Source organism: Poecilia mexicana, unplaced genomic scaffold, assembly GCF_051168715.1.
Source record: "Poecilia mexicana isolate PSO_F unplaced genomic scaffold, ASM5116871v1 scaffold_7, whole genome shotgun sequence".
Classification (NCBI taxonomy): Eukaryota; Metazoa; Chordata; class Actinopteri; order Cyprinodontiformes; family Poeciliidae; genus Poecilia; species Poecilia mexicana.
Genome location: NW_028263376.1, coordinates 12,650,850 through 12,666,531, shown reverse-complemented (window position 1 = coordinate 12,666,531; position 15,682 = coordinate 12,650,850).

Sequence of the window (15,682 nt, the reverse complement as noted above, 5' to 3'; positions counted from 1 at the left end):
TTCCAGTTCTTCACCTGAATTATTACATATTGCTACCAGTCTAATGGCCAAATATTGCTGTTTTTCACTCATATGCAGATCTGTTTGCTCATTAAATGCCAGGTGGCAGAGTCGGGGAAAAGCTAAAAGCTGGGGTAAAGGGATCCTAACCTTTACACACCGTCTAAATGTCCCCACTTTCTCCTTGAACATCTATCCTTTATTGCGATCCCTGTCCTGTCCCAAAGTGGCCAGCTGGAAACGGTGCGTGCGCATTGACGTCCCTGCTAACCTTGGCCAGTGTAAGGATTACCGTGCATTTACTCTCGACGCATCTACTTTCCTTAAGACTTATTAAGAATGATAATGAGCTCGGAAAGGGGAAGCTTGTTTCTTTCTTAAGTCTGCAAAAGCTCTTCTTTCTGTTTCTCACTTGGCTCATTTCTCTCTGCGTTCCTCCTCTCCAGTCTCTCTCCTCTGTTCATCCCTTCCCTCAGCGTATTGAGAGGACTCAGGACAAATCACCAAAAGGGCCATTTTCATCTATGAACTGCAGGATTTAATCGATACTTATTTCATGCCTTCAAAATCAACCCTATATTACTGTTGTCTGTGTGATTTGTTTATTTTGCTTGGGAATATTCCTGGAGTCGAAGCGGGGAGAGAGGATTGGGAGGTGGTGGGGTGGGATTCGATGTAAGGGATGCAATTCACCTTGAACCTCCATTATATTGGATTTCTCTACTGGCTGATCAAGCATGCAAAAAGGACATTTCCTCAGCACTAAAATCAAAACAATAATGATGATTAAAAAAACATGTGCGCTATTTGTGCTGGTATAACCGTACGTGTTGGAGGCTGTATACTTTTGCCGCGATAACACTATGGGTTGAGGCGATGGGAATTTGTATACAAAATCATTACACTGACGGCAATTGATGAAGCTTATGTGCTGGGGAAACAAAAGTAATGGCTCCTGAAGCCTGTCAAATGCCACTAGGGATTACTGATGCTTATTTGACATCAAAGGCCGGAGGTCCACAGCCAAGGTCAAACAGAAGAGCAATACACACGGGCTTAATTCTACACACCCCCTGACAGATGCAGATGGGTACTTATGAGACACAAGGCATTTAACTGACTGATCGGGCTGCGAGCAATAGAAATGTTGGATCGTACGTCGTTTAAACGGCGAGGTCCTAACCCAGTTTAGCTTCCCCCACAGGCAGCAACCGCAGTCTGTTTAAGAGACAGATTACCTTAAAGTCAAAAGGATCAAAACAGATCAGATCTTTTTCCAGTCAGTGAACGCACCATACCCAAATGCATGTAAGAATGTGGTATTAACAACACTCTTCAGAGTGGATGCTGAGACTGAAGGACGAAGGCTCAACGTTAGCCGTTTTGAGCGCAAGTGAGGCGTTTAGAAATGAGGTCAGAGGTAGACGTGTCAGAAAAAAAGGGAAGCAGATGAACAGTAACAGCTCTAACCTCACACTTGTGTTTTTTTAAACCGTCCCCCAGCCCCTCCTTTATAATGGACTCTGATTTACAGTGTACAGTCACACACTTTTTACTTTTTACTATATTTGTGGTGTTCTTTTAAGCGATGCTTATCATTTGATATTCATTTACAGTAAAGGGAAGCAAGCATTTCATGGCATGATGTTGACCTGTGTTTAAATAGCATGTGTGACACTAAACTTCCTGTACAGATAACAGGAAGGACGAACATCTTACAGAAAAAATTATATGATCTGTTTTATCCTTTCGAGCATTCAACTTCTGTCTATTGCAGAGCAGTTTGGATTTTTAATCAGCCTTTTTGGAAATAGCAACGTTAGATTAGTTTGAGACTGCTGTTTTATCAGTCCCAACAGCACCAAATGTGTTAGTCACTTAAAAAGGATGTTGAAACCAGGGTATAAAACATTAGTTCCTTAAACAATTTGGAAAGAAATTCATATTATTTTTGTTTTAAAATAAGTAACGCCTTTTACAGTAACCACTCCCTCATGCTCACAATGTGATTCTGCAGCTTCTCCTTATACAATTAGTAACAACTTGCAGCAGAAATACCAGAAAAAAAGTTTTGAATTTTGCCCTGATATCTTCCTATGTTGCAGTTCCTAAAGGGAAACCACAATGAGCTAAAATCCAAATCAGCAGGCTAAAACTATAAGAAACAGCCAATGATTGGATTTCTGAACAGTGCATCTCCGGATCCAATTAAGACTCGTGAAACCTTAACAAGTTGATTGTAAGGGCTGTGACTGACTTATCTGTTGAAAGGGAGGCAGAGGGAGAAAGCGAATGAGGGGCAGCATGTTTGACAGATGGATACTGCAGCGTCTCATCACAGTCGCAGAGAGATGAGAACCTGTACCATAAGGGCTGACAGTGAAGGCTGGCTGGTGTCCAGCTAGAGATGGACCTTCGCACAGCAGACACGTGCCGTCACAGCCGAGGGTTACACTGAGGGACGAGGAGCTGGAAACTCCTCGGACTTAGTCACTTTGCAGCTCTGTTTGTACAAAGCACATAAAAAGTACATCTACAATACCCCTTCCGAAGCACTGAGCAGCACTACTGTGTGCCCTGCAGGGGTCACCTGCTGTTGGGTGTTATAGTTTGGTGACCTCAAAAAATAAAAGACATCACCAGAACAAACTTACCTTTAGACTGGCTAATGCTTTCTATTCAAAAAAACACACAAAATGCAAGCTGATTTCATGTCTAAACATGTGTTTTTTTAAAGCGTGCCTGTGTAAAGTGCCAAGTGTGTGCTCGCTCTGCATGCATGAATACATCTGCAACAGTTAGGCTGAACAGCTGCTGCATCGCAAGGATACAATGGGAAAAAAAGAAAAATACTTCAAAAGCGCACAGTGCACGCATAAATGCATCTTTTTTACATGAGAAAATGATCTGTTTTCAAGTGATTTGTAAAAAAAAAAAAAAAGCCTAATAATAATAAATCACGGCATGAAAGGGACATCAGAAGCTGAAAAGCAGGGGGGGAAAAAAACTTTTGTTTACCTTTAGTTGTAATAGCAGTGGCATTTTTAATATGAAAGATGGCTTTCCATCTTCCTCCCCTGATCTGCTTAAACCAAAGACAAGAGGGAAAGGGAAAAAGGGTAATTAATTACTTTTGTGAGCTATTGCACAGGAGAGACAATAAACCTGCCTGGTCGCCATGGATATGACATATTTGCTCTGAAAACAACACAATAATTAGCAAAGGAGAAGGATCCGGCGAGAATATGAGAAATCCGGGCTTAAAGTGCCAGTGATCTATTCTTGTACTCATTCGTATCCAGTGTTTATTATTATTATGAGTATGAATAATATAATAAACACAAGAAAGCATACAGAAGAAATTTATACATGCACAAGAGAACAAATGGTGACCTCTTTACAGAGGCATGTTAAATTAAATCTCAGATCATAAAGGTGTTTTGTACAGATCTAAACTAAGCGAACATGCAGAGAGCTCTGATAACAGTTTTTTTTTTCTTCAGCAGATGGAAGTCAGAAAAACTGTCTGTCACTGGCGGCTGGAGCTCTATGGGAAATAGTGACCAGCATCAGAAACGAATGAGGTTTACACAGCATTTTGTATGAAACATTTTAGCAATTATTAATTTATATCAATCAGTTATATTTTATTAAAAACTTTAGTGTCGTTTGCACAAACTGTAAATTAAAAAAAACTGTTAAGACACCATTTTTATCAGCTTAACTTCCGCTATTCGGGTTTTGAAAATTGATTGCATTTTTTTAGAAGTTCCTCTATTTACAGTAAATGACACTCTGCTAAGTCTTTACTACCTGTTTGGAGAAAACCAAAAGAGTTTCGACTAAAACTGTGACTTTCGGCGCACCAATAAAAGTCTCTCTTTTTTTCTTTTTTTTTCTTCTCTATTTTCAGTTCTTGGAGAAGTACGCGGCCTAAGCAACAATACGCAGAACAACAAATAAGTGCCAGCATGTGTGTTTTATTTCTACTTGCATTAGATTTACATTTCACAGAGGAGGAGCGCCTCGACTTGAGCGTAAAAAGTTGGATGTTTTTGTTTTTAGCTTCGAAACGGGACAGTTCACCTCCAGTTTCCCTCGATTCTCTAAGAGCTCCGACTTCCCTCTTATTGTGAATTATTAAAGTTTATTCGTGTGGCTGTATTTCCAGCCGTGGCAGTGGGTTTCCTCAGGCTGGATGAGTCGCTCCAGACCGGCTGCTGCTGCGGTCGGCGCTGCCGCTCTAGCGAGACACGGACCGGATTTACCGACAGGTCCTACGACCACATAATGTTACACACTCCTCCGTATGTCTATATGTCCCTGTCACTGTTGGACACCGACACACTTTGATGTCATTTGCTGCCGAAGCGTGTGTTTTGGAAATGAAATGAGCGTGGAGAGTAGTTGAGAGGAAAAGGGAAACTCTCTTACCTGCGCTACTTCGCTGACTTCCAGTTAAAGGGACGTGTGTGGTTACGGTGTTCAGCTCTTGGCCGTTCATTAAAAAAGGAAAAACTTCCCACATAATTTTCTGGGGTTTTTTTAGGGTTTTATTGTAGCATTTTCTAATTTCTTACGGGGCAAGTCGCCCGGAAGATCTGCCCTGGAGACCGGCTCCAAGTGGGAAGAGGAGTCCTTTAATTGAATTTGTCGGTCTTCAAAGTGTTGCTCAGAAAACCTGAACTGGAGTCTGAAGGTGTCCGTCAACTTGGCTTTGCAACTCAGGAAAGGCACTTTCTACTAAAACCTTATTTGATTCAGTCACTATTAATATTTATTTTTAGATCCTTTATCACAAAATCCTCGAGAAACACATGTTCAGATCAATAAATTACTTTTTTTCGTTTAATAAATGTAATTATCACTTTAAACTTAATGTGACAGAGGTAAGAATAAAATTGCACTATACTAGATCCAAAATACCCTCATCAGATTTAAATTTTAAGTAATATTTCAATCTTTATTGTCTGTCGAGGATATAATTTTAACAAAATGAGCCAAATATAGGGTAATGGCAATGTGGGCTCCCAACATCAAAGACTTGGAGCTCATCACTGAAGATAAACTGTCAAAATACCAGAGGAGACATGCAAACATCTGGTCAGCAATTATTAGAAGAGTTTGATCTGTCAGCCCAGGTTTTCATATTGGTCTTGAGCACACGTACTTGATAAATGACTTTTAAGAAATTTACAACATACACATATATTAAATTTAATTGAAAAAAAAATCAATGAAAATATCTATCCATTGATTGTCGTCCACTTAATAGGGGAGGCAGGTGGGGAGGCCCAGACTTTCCTCTACCCAGCCACTTGGGCGAGCTCTCCTCCAGGGGAATCTCAAGGGTCATTTCCTGGGTCTTCCTCTGGGTCTCCTCCAGGTAGGACGTGCCTGGAACACCTCACCAGGGCAGCGTCCAGAGGGCATCCTAACAAGAAGCCCGAGCCACCTCAACAGGCTCCTCTCGATGTGGAGCAGCAGTGGCTCTACTCTGAGTCCCTTCTGGATGACTAAGTTTCTCACCATATCCCTAACGGAGGTCTTGCACCTCTATACTACACCTATCTGTCTATCAATCTCCCGCTCCATTTCTCCCTAATTTGAGAATCTAAATAAACATAGTTCTTTCAAACTGAAATTTCTTTTATGCTGTTTTATAAACTTTTACTGTCTTGTTAAAAACAAGCCTGCCACCTACTGTACATATTTCACACAGGAAGGACATTGATGGTGGAATGGTTTCTACCTTCATTTCCTATGTGAACAATCACTGGCTTCTGTGTCAGTAATGATGGTTCACATGTGACAATGGGTCATATTTAAATAACGTACCGTCCTATGATGTTGGCGTTGTTTAACATGATCAAAGTGTGTTTTGATCTTGGCCAGTCGGGCCAGAACTCTCCTCCAGTCGAGTTCTGTTGGTAAATCCTGCTGTGTGCTGTCAGTTGTTTTCAAGAGTTTGTTGTGAAGTGATTCACACAAACTACAATTTTCTTTGACAATGTGGCTGGGACAATGCAATTAAAAGTAAAATAAACCCAAGTAGCTCCGCTCTCCTTGACTGGGACAATTCATGGATACATGTTTATTGCAGACAATAACAAAACACTTGTCTTTTTCCAGGAGCCATTATTGTACAGTGCATACAACCATAAAATCAGCTGACCAAATATGCTTGTTTTTTAATAACGAAATGAGCAGAGCTCCGCTTGGGTAGGTGATGGGCCGGGTTCAGCTGGGGTTGCTAGGCACCAACAACATATTTACTTATTGCCAAAAAGTGGCTGGAAGTTTTTTGGGGGAGTTTTGTTCAAATAAAATACAACTTTGCATAATAGAAGCCCTTTAGCAATCCACAGCTTTTGAAACACACAATAAAAGAAGCAATGACAGAGTGAAACAAAATATAAATGCTGTAGAAGCTCTGCGATAATACCACAAAAGGCTAACCCTTAGCTGCTACCAATAGTTAGCATCTACTTGCATCTGCTAAACTTTACAGACTATTTCAGTTTTAGTCTGGACTGTGTTTAACCATCACAAGCCAAAAATCTAAAATATTTAGTCTTATTAAATTCTACACTAAAGAGAGATTTTTAAAACATTTTTAAATTTTCACACAAAATATATATTTTTCATTGTATTTTGGGAGGCTTTAGGAGCATATTGAAATCAGAGATAAAACAGACACAAAATGCAATACCAGAACTTGCCAAACCTGGGAAAAATTTACATTACATAATGCAACTTTTTAAAATGTAATTTGTGAATTGTGAACTATTTACTCTATCTGTAAAAAATACATTTTAAAAAAGGTGTAGTTTTTTTAAATCCCATTTTACTTCATAAACCAAATACAGTGCATCATCTCATCACAATACCAAAGCACGGGTAATGCTCAGTTGACTCAAATCAAATTTTGTAAAACCAAAAAAAATAATAATAATAATAATTACTTTACCTGTTTCAGTCTGTAAAGTTAAACCGAGGCATTTTCTGAGTAAAACAGTGCCGAAGACACCCGTCATTTGACTAATGCAACACTGCAAGAAGAAAAGATGTCCTCCATTCATTCATCTTCCTGATCCACTTTATCCGAATCAGGGCCATGAACGACTTGTGCCAGCCCCCAGCTACAGTTCTGTAAGGTTTGACACTGCAAAAATCAGCAATGTACACCAGATGTAACACAGACAAACAACATACCACTCACATTCACACACGACACATTCCACAGAACTTAGCAGAAAACCAGTGTCTAAAGAAAACATGTACAGGCATAGGAAGAACCGTACAGACACTACACAAAATAAACTCAGCTAAGGTTTAACGTTTTTGTCAAAAGAAAAGGCTTTCACTTTAATTCTCAGAGATTATTTGTTGCAGAACACATGGCTATTTGATTTATTATTATTATTGCAAAATTAAAAACTTTAAACTATCTTTAGACAAGTAAAAAAAATGGAGTCTTCACATGCTCCATCTTAAAACTTTAGCTATCTGTTTATAAGACTCCACTGTCCCTCCTGTCTGTTTTCTTTCCTCCTCCCCTTTTCGGCTACCTTACCTACATCAATAATTTACTGTAAATTATTCTGTGCATGAGACTCCTTGAAGCTATTGCAGGAGCAAGACCCACAGGAATAGAGGGGCTGTGATAATGTATTTTAAACTTGAACTTTCCTTATCTAAATTCTGCAGTCTCGTGAACTATTGACAAACAGATTATTGCCAATTAGCAGTTTTGTGATGTGTCCCCTTGTACATAATAAAGAATCAAGAGGATCGATAGTAAAGTCAACTAACAAAGTAGACAGTGCCTTAAGCTCTTCCTTATAAGGTTTAGGATTCAAGGATCAAGACCCACTCCCCAGCTCATCGGTTGTGTTAGGGGATTTATTTTTTTTGTTTTACTATGATTCTGTCACATTTCCATTTCCATATCAGGGAACCTGACAAACTTTTGCACATTTTGTGAACCCAAAAGCATCTAACTGGATGAAATTTGAGGCTGAATAATTTTAATAGCAAACATTTTTGAGAGGATTAAAACATTCTGAAAGAATCTGGACACCTCTCGGTGAATAGAAAACCTTTAACACGGGAGCACATGTAAATTGAAAAAATTTAGCAAAAATAAATAAATAAATAAAAAAATTAAAAAAAAGATTTATGAAGGTTCTTCTTTTATAAATTCATCTCCTTTTCCGTCACTGCATGGTATGTAATTACATTGCTTATATATCCAGTGCAAGATGAGGCCTTCAAAACTCAAACGTTATCAAGAATTTCAAAGATCCCTCACAAGAAAACGCACCATATATTTTCACTATTAAACTTCTGCTGCATACTTTAACAAACCCACCGCGGTGACTGCAGTTGTCCAAGCGCCCCATCCATCAGTGAGTTCCTCCTGATGTTGCAATACGATGATACAGAATAATAAAGAAGTAAGAAAGACCAGAAAATCAATAGATTATTCTGCAGATCACTTGATTCAGTAATGACCCAGTCCATTTATCGCCAGCCGTTTATTCATAAGGTGGCCCTCAAGGGCGTGCTCAGCCGACCCCTGGCCTGCTGACTCCTTTGTCATTGGAACGACTGATTACAAAACATTAAAAACTGCTCACATGACATTCTGTTAGGAAAGACAAATAAGTATTAATTCCTTATAAGAGTTTAGTATAATGTGGAACTTAAATTAGTTAAACATTTCAGTTTTATCCTGTGGTACATGCAGTTTGGACGGGTTTTTTTTGGTTGTTTTTTTCCCCCACCGTCTTTGGCATAAATTTGCATACCAGCCATGCATCAATTCATACCTACCTTGTCTTAAGCATGTTTTATACCAATTTTGACAGCCAATAATTTAAAATTACTTCCAATAATATATTCCTAATATAATGTCCTACAATCTGAGAAAATGCTGTTATGGGTCTCTAATAAATTAAATCTACTAACAGGATGTTGCTCACGTGTATATTGACATGTATTTTGCTTCATCAGTAGACATGGGTTAGAGTGAAAAATATACAGTAAAATCATTTTTGAGTAAATAGAAGTTAGTTAACACAAATATTTGAAACAAAAATGTGGTGTATGCTCTCAACTCACGCTTTTGAATTGTGCTCTCACATCACGCTGTCAAAACTGCTCTCTTGGATCACTTGTCTCCAAGAAATTTGATTGGTTATGAAATTGGTGGGAATTTTGACAATTTACATAACCTCAACATGTTCAAAATGGCTGCCTTTTTGTGATAAAGATTCACTCAGTGGGAGACAGCGCCACTCCAGCTCAGTAGCTGTACTGCAACTCAGGGCGTGATCTGTTCATGGTTCAACAACAAAACTGTCTTCATTCCAGTGACTTAAAACACTGTATTTCCAAGCAGCCAAGTTAGCATTTTATGAACCATTTATACATCAACATAGAGAACTACTTTTTGTTGCCAGTGAAGCACAAGACCAGTTTATATCTATTTAGGTAAAAGGATGTGCCAGTGGCCAACCCAAATAAAGCTTTTATTACCAGGAAGGTAGGAATTTTAGTTTTTATTTAACCATTGGCAGTGCAGGCCAATTTGACCATGCCTGTAACCTATACTGCAGTAAACCTAAATTTGACACCCATGTTGCCTCACACGTTAAAACTGAAAACTAGAGTCTGTAAACTACTTTTTTTTTTTTTTTGCATCGACTCAGACAATATTTTGAAGAATTTTAAGTTTGGAATATCAGTGCCCAGCTCACATGTGTAAAAAGTGCCATTAGTAGGCTCAGATCTTTATGTAGCTTAAGCACCAGCCTGGTGATGTCTAAATATACTGTAAACTATATTTTACTGTGGCTATATGACAGTGACAGTTAGTTGGATAAGAAATTAGATGAGCAGATTAGAACATGGTACAGTTGTGAATTTCCTCCTGTGTTATTTTATGACAACTAAACCACCAACTTCTTTGCAATTCCTTTATTAACTTTCCCTGATTTGCGATTGTGACCCATAAATGACAAATGTTTTACCTCGTCTCCTTGTCTCTGATCGGCACAGTTCACAACAACTCAGAATCTCCATTTGTAACTTAAAAAACACAGACGAACCTGAGATTCAGAAACCAAATTACCCTTTTTATTGCCTGAAAGTTATTTTTTTAAGTTTTTATTAAAATACATGGTTTCACTTGGATTGGACTTCAAATTCAAAACATTAAGTTTTCATGATACTTTTCTGGAGGAGAGGTTTATCCCATGCAGCTCTTTTAGTCACACCCCTGCTGTCTCTCCTCTAAATACATCCTGTTTTGACCTATGAGATGTGAAATTGCTATAAAACGTGTAATCTGACTCTGTGTAACATTTGTTCCAGAATGTCAGGCCTCTCATCTGAGAGTGTAATGCCAAACATTTATTGCTGTAATTTGCAGCCAATACACCCCAAGAGTTATTCAGGTGTGAAGAAAGTAAGCTGGCACACTGAAGCGCCTTTTCCCAGTATTCTATTAAATTCCAATTATCTCCCCCTCACTGCTTATTGAGCACTGGTTTCTTAGATTTACGAAACAATTTGTCGAAAATTTAGCAGCTTTAAAAAGTTGTTACATAATAAAAGAAAAAAAAAAACAGAATAAAAATGATTGCAGCTGTCTGACAGTTATGTGTGTTTGACAGCAATATCAGCTCAAATGCCCATTTTACTGTCATCAAAATAAGTTTCAAATTGCAAGTAAGTGATACTATATTACTCTGGGCCACAAGAAGATAGTTAAATATAAAGTGTTGGGAGGTTTAGAAGAAAGAGGAGTCCAGCTGGCTTATGTTTTACTAGGACACTAAATCCATGCTGCTACAAAAATGTTTTCTCTGGCTGTAAAACTTTGCTCAAAAACTTTAAAGCTTTGTTCTTCTTTTTTGTTGTTGTTGAAAAAATGACCAATTTTGGTGAGTGGAAAAGACGAGCGCGCCTCCGCAGGCGACTGAACTGCACACTTGCACGAGGCTGATCAAGGTCGATTTATTTTCAGTCACATTGCATGAAGGAGCCAATGAAGTGGCGTTTGCCTTAATTAAATGAAGACATGCACAAATGTCCTTTAGCAGGTGGCCGTCTTCTGGAAGGTAACTGTGGTGGCAGCTGCCTATGTATGGTAAACAAAGAGCATTTTTGAAAAGTGATGGTGGCTAGTAGGAAGAGGAGGAGGAGGGCGGGGAGGAAGGTTGGACAGCTGTCGCCATGCCCACCTCGCTGTGCTGACTTGGAGCAAAAGCCCGATCAAGCCTTTGTATATGTTTTTCCAGAACATTTCAGCGCTGTGTACACCTCGTGTTTGAGGCGGCGCAGAGGCACATTCGGTGTGACAGATGCACACAGCAGCACCATGAGCAGCAGAGGACAGGAGTTGTAGAACATCAGCCTGTGAATACAGAACGTCGTGAAAAGAAAAAAAAACAAAAAAAACCTCTTTCTTATTTTGCCATTTTGCCTCACCTCAGATTTCAATGGATTTTATTGGGATTTTCTGTCACTGACTAGACCATTCTGACAAAAAGCTATTATTTGATCTACATCATACCAATGTAGCTCTGGCTGTATGTTGAGGGTTGTTCACTGCTGCTCTATATCTACTACCTGTCCACAGCATAATGCTGCCACCATTCTGTTTTGCACTTTGTTTCACGTCTTTGCCTTGCTCCCTGCTTCGCTCTTCCAGCTCCAACATATTCACTAAAAATACACACATTTTTACATTTTTATTTACCAAAAATGTCAAAAACAATGGACACTTTTACTTCTGCTTCACTATTTGCTTACTTGTGTGTATATGTCACATAAAACCTCACTTACAGACGTCAAGGTTTGTGGTTTAAACTTGATCAAATCCAGCGGGCGGGGGGTGGAATTTCTTTCAGAGGAAAATGTCACATTTGTCTGTTTAACAACCACAAAGCATTCAGATACAAACATTGTTTAAACGTCTCCCTGATCCTTGTTGTTTGCCTCTTCACTCATGGCGGCAATATGATTTCTCCATCTAAGATATTTACATGTTTAGCCGGCAAACAATGAGAGGTAGGTGGCTACTTCCTCAATCACTTCCAACAGGAAATTAACATGTGGGTCCTCCGCGAAAACCGCCGTATCGCAGCAATCTCAACTTTTCCAGAGACAAACTGTATATTCTCAAATAAGAGACCCATTTAGGTCTGTGTTCAAAGCTCATTGTGTGCGGCGATATCTCAGAAAAAATAATTACAGAAGCTGTAGTCACGTGCTCAAAGTGAGAGCCAGAGAGAGAGAGAGAAAAAAAAGAAAACAAATCCTTTCGTCAACAACAGTGCTGGCCACCACACCATATGGTGATGATAAGACGAGCAGGTAAAATCTAATTTTAATAAATTCCTAATCAGCTTGGAAGACCACTGAAACAACATAGTTAATGCAAATGTGTAGAGTCAGCAAGGTCTTCCACAGCTGCGTTTTTTAATAAGATTTGAGAGGCATTACAACGGCGCTGCAGTCAATGTCACGTTGAGCAGCTCCTTCTGTCTGTAACTCCTGCAGACGGGGGGTGAGAAAAAGATCAGACAAATAAGGGAGGCAAGAGGAGGAAAACATGGTCATCTGTTTCAAAAGAGCTGAAATCTGATCTCTGGAGAGGGTGAGAGAGGCATATTTGGAGGTACTGTATGGCACATATCATCTCCCTGTGATCATTCACGCTTTCTAATTACAGAAGGTGAAGAGGGCCATAATTTTATCGTATTTGTTTTGCATCACTGCAAAAATAGAAAATGAGGGCTTGCCAAGCTGCACCAATTTACTTCATTTCGACCTTGATTAAAAGAAAATTAATTGCCACATCTCTCATTATGTTGCAGGCAGCATTTGGTGACGTGAATGCGGGGAAAAAATAAAATAAAATAAAGGGCGACGGCTCAAATGGGAGATGACCCGGTTGTTTCAAGAAATGAACATGTTGCTCTAATGTTTTTTCTGTTGCAGACGTTTCATATCACTTTTTTGGGTTCATTGTACTTTCTTTTAGAAGTGCTTGCTTTAGAAAACAGAGAAACCAAACCTGTTTACTTCCAAAGTTATCAGAACCCATTTGACTTTTTCACATCCTTAATGTGTAATCTGAAATGGACTGTGTTCAGCAATTACAGCTGCAAAAACTTTGAGGTACAGTGGAAAGTATTCTGACCCCTTAAAATTTTCTGCTATTTGTTTCATTGCTAAAATCAAAAAAGTTATTACATTGTTTCTCATTAATGTACACTCAGCACTCCATCTTGCCTGAAACCCCCCCACCCCCAGAAATCTAAACAATTTGATCAATTTATTAAAAAAGAAAAATCGAAATATGTGTATCATGTAATTTCTGATGGTGTGTTTAGCGTCTTTGTCCTGCTGGAAGGTGAATGACCATCCTAAGTCTTTTTGCCAGGAAAATAAACATTTTATAGCTTTTCTTTTAACATGGTTGTCTTACTGCTTTCTAAGTAAGTGCTTCACCCACTGGAGTTGTGGATGTCTGCAGCTCCTCCAGAGTTACTGTGGTCTTCTTGGCTGGTTTTCTGATTAAGGCTCCCATTGCTTTACATGTCTTTTTAGGGTGGGTTTCTACTAGCTTGGCATTTTCAGCAGGTGAGCTGGACGGAGCTCTGTGACATGTTCAGAGCTTGAGATATATATTTTTTTACAAGCGAACTCTGGTTCAGACTTCTCCACGTCTTTCTCCTTGACCTGTCTGCTGTGTTCTTTGGGCTTCATGATGCTCATTGTTCACTGATATTCTCTAACAAACCTCTGACGCCTTCACAGAATAACCTGGATTAATGTGGAGATTAGATTAGGAAAAGGTGGACTTTAATTGCAATCCATGAGACTTCTCACAAGATTTTATTTTCGGGCATCAGTGTAAAGGGAGCTGAATACAAATTGCATGCCACACATTTTAGATTCTTTGTCCTCCAAACTACGAATCATTTCTACTTCTACTTCAGAGTCATGTACCACTTTGTGTTGGTGTGAATCCTAAAGAAGTACGTTTAATTTTGCGGTTGTAACCTGACAAAAACATGAAACAGTTTGCGGGATATTAATGTTTTAGCAAAGCACTGGAAATCCTGTTCAGACTCCACCAGCCTTCGCGTCTCCTCCTCTCCCCGGGGCAACACATCTCTCGATGGATCAACTTCTGGAGTTTTCAGTAACCCGCGGTGTGTGATTACATGAGAATTTGTCCCAGAGAGGGCTTCCAGGAGGAGCAAAATGCTAAATGCTATTTTTGAACTGAAATTCGCCATCAAGCGGCTGCACCTGTTTCCCTGGGAGAGTAAACAGAGCAGACACTTGACGGAGAAAGGCCCGTCCACTAACACGCACCAAAATCTGAAATATTTATTAGCTTTTGACACTCTTTAAAGTCGCAGCCCTGGACAAAGAGTACCCTGTTCCTCTTGCACTTGTTGGCTATACATAACATCCCGCCCCTCTGCCTCACCCTGCTGCTCTGGCTGCTCATGTGACCGCGGGGACAGAGGCAGGTTGACCCTACACCTATTTGCGGTTGGGCCCAATGAAAAGGTCTAAAACTCTGTGTTCTGGTGTGAACATGTCCCATGTTAATATTTCATGGTCAGTCTTGAACTTGCAGGCGAGCGCGGGGCACTGGGATCACTATTTGCCATGCCTCGTCAGGCCAGCCGTCGTGACAGCGATGGGGACATTTGAATAATTGATTGAAATAATGTAAAGTAATCTGGCCAGCTTTCATTCTTGGCTCACCTTCCCCTAATTCTGAGATGGCTCTCAGTTGACAGGGGACAGTAGGGACATTTAAGGACATGGGAGTAACATGGAGGAGGACATTTTACCCACCATTACCCATCGTCTCTTGTTTCTCAACTGGTCTTAACGGTGAAGTTGTGGTAAATAAAATGGCGCGTTACAACCGCCCCTCAATGAGGCATGCAATCTGTAATATGAGCAAGAATGCGCGCTTGTCTTTGTGCGTAATATAAATATGTAGCGCTTTGCTGCTACTTCATGGGAGATTTAAGGAAATCGCTTCCCCTTTTGTTCCCTTATCCTCCACTTCTTCCTTGCTTGACTTAATAATTTTCACAAATAAAATAAAACCTGCATTAAAGCCTTTTGGTCATGCGTGACAGAGCATCCTTACTCACCGAGTTTGAGCAACCAGACAGCTGTTACACTCACAGAGGGAGAGTTTAGAAGAGAAGATGACTGAGAGTAAGAGGGAGTAACGTTTGCAGGGCTTTTCAAAAGTATTCACACCCCTCGAACGTTTTCTCGCCTTGTCGTTTCAGAACCCTGAAGTTCAAAATGTGTTTTATTGGAAATTTGAGTGACAGAGTGACACAAATTGGTCTGTCACTGTGAAAAAGTCATCTGGAGTGAGCTATACATCAGCATTAAGCCCTTTTCACTCTGAAACCCCAAAATAAAATCATATAATTTCCTGCTTATTATGTACATTCATGCAGCTGTGCTGTGAAGGTCTAAGAGGTTTTGTTTTAGGAAAGCTGTGAGCAATCAGCATCGTGAAGATCAAAATGGAACTTTTTGACCAACATGTAAAACTATAACACTGCACACCATCGTCAGCACATCATTCCCATGATTTAAACATATCAGTGGCAGT